Source organism: Triticum dicoccoides, chromosome 7B, assembly GCF_002162155.2.
Source record: "Triticum dicoccoides isolate Atlit2015 ecotype Zavitan chromosome 7B, WEW_v2.0, whole genome shotgun sequence".
Lineage (NCBI taxonomy): Eukaryota > Viridiplantae > Streptophyta > Magnoliopsida > Poales > Poaceae > Triticum > Triticum dicoccoides.
Window position 1 is genome coordinate 619,165,310 of NC_041393.1, and position 2,015 is coordinate 619,167,324.

The following is a 2,015-nucleotide window of genomic DNA, read 5'->3' on the forward strand; positions in this document are numbered from 1 at the left end:
TTTGTCTCCGGTTTGCGGAAGAAAACACATCCGAACCGCCCCACGGACCGATACAGGATCACATTGGATGGCTTCCGCGGAACGGATGGATGCAGGCAGTTTGTGGGTCACCGTTGGAGATGCCCTTACAAAGGGAGTAATTACTAAAGTTTCACTAATGAGTAGTTGGGAAGGTGACTCAACAAATGGAGCAGTTTCAGCAAACAATATTACTACCGACGGATCCCAAGCTAGGTCTGTCAGCGGTGATATCTAACTATTGACAAGCTCACACTATTTATGGGCCAAACATTTTAACTCGACTGTGGTGTAGGCACAACTTGTGGCTTGTAGAAATGTTGGCCTGATTGTGGCGATATTGACACTGAAAGTCCAAATTCATGACTTAGGATAAAAAGAACCACTCTCAGTATCTAACCCTGAGTCCACAGTTCCTCTCAACCTCACATTTTTAGGTAGCTCCTCGATTGCACCACTGTGGCCACCATTGCCCCTCCGCTGCTCAGAATCTTCGATCATGATCTCATCCTTGCACCCACCCTCCTCATCAATCGTGCAACAAAAGAAGGCGAGGAGCCTCACAATGGTGCCCGCCCATATCTCTCCATGGAGAGGCCACCTCGTGGCGCCCCACTCGTCGGTAGCCGCATATCAATCATCAGCGAGCTCAGCTTCTGCCTACCTAACTCAATGGAGCTAGCAGAGGTGGAGGCGGACATACTCGCGGACAACCCGGCGATGGAGGTAGTGGAGCTCAAGTTGCATGAGCTTGATTATATGGAGCTCGAGTAAGAGGCGAACGAGCTCATCCCCTTTCGCTCCTTCAAGACAAATCACTTGAAGGGGCAACGGCGAAGAACGAGGGGCGATGGGCCATTGACGAATCGAAGAAGTACTACCACCGTGAGCTCTGGTACCACAAAGGAGTTGCCAGCAATGGTGGTGGTGGGCATCGATGTCGTTACCATCTTCTCTGACTCTAGTGACAAGGACTAGGGCGATGGCCAATCCATTAAGCTTCTTTATTCGTAGTTATCCAATTTACTTTAGGTTGTAGTTTGCTCAAGATAGTTGAGATTAGCACAAAATAAGTATTTATTTTATTTTATTTTATGAGTAACTCAATTTGAAGAAGTTGATTTCAAATTCTGACCTTTGGGTTTAGTTTTTGAGCATCAAAGAACAATTATCCTCTCAACTCAAAGTTAAAGTTTGGGTGTCAATTAGAGTTGCGTCGCTAAGAGCATTTCCAGCAGATCCCCCATACTAAGAGCCTATTTGGGACTGCTCTTCTTCTTCAAATTCAGCTCCGCTCTAGAAAACACAAGCCAAACTGGGTAGCTCCATGATATGCCGCTCCGCAAAAAAACTAGAATCTGATGTACAGCTTCTAGTTTTTTATGAAGCTCTTGAGGGAGTACTACAAGAAACTCTAGAAGCTGGAGTTGGGTGGAAATTACCCACCACTGCCACCAGTAAGTGGATACCCCTTTGTTTCTCCCTCTCAACCAATCAAATAGATCATTTCCACCAAATTTCCCATTCTTGAAGCAGGAGCTACATGGAAGCCAACATTCTCTTTGGTAGTGCTACAACTTTTGGATGAAACTGCTTCAAAGTGAATTCAGTGGAGCAAAATTGATTTTTGTGAAGTTGAGCAATCCCAAACAAACCCTACAAAAAGTGCTCCATATCCTACTATATTATTTTTTAAGGGAAATAACTATTCTACAACTAGCAAATCTCATATCTTATGTTAAACTTTGGTTTCACAAATATTAAAATATATTTCGCAACTAATCTAACAAATTGATCACATTTGAACACAAACATGGAGAATTTGAATGCATCCTACTACAATTCAACTACGAGCATAAATATAATTCAACGAATCCATCGGGCATAACCACATTTAATTCCAAAAGCGAGTGAATGAGCAACTTCGCTCCAAAAACCCACCAACACACGGCGGATCAAATGTCATCATAGTTCAAATATTATGGGTCTGGCCCCCG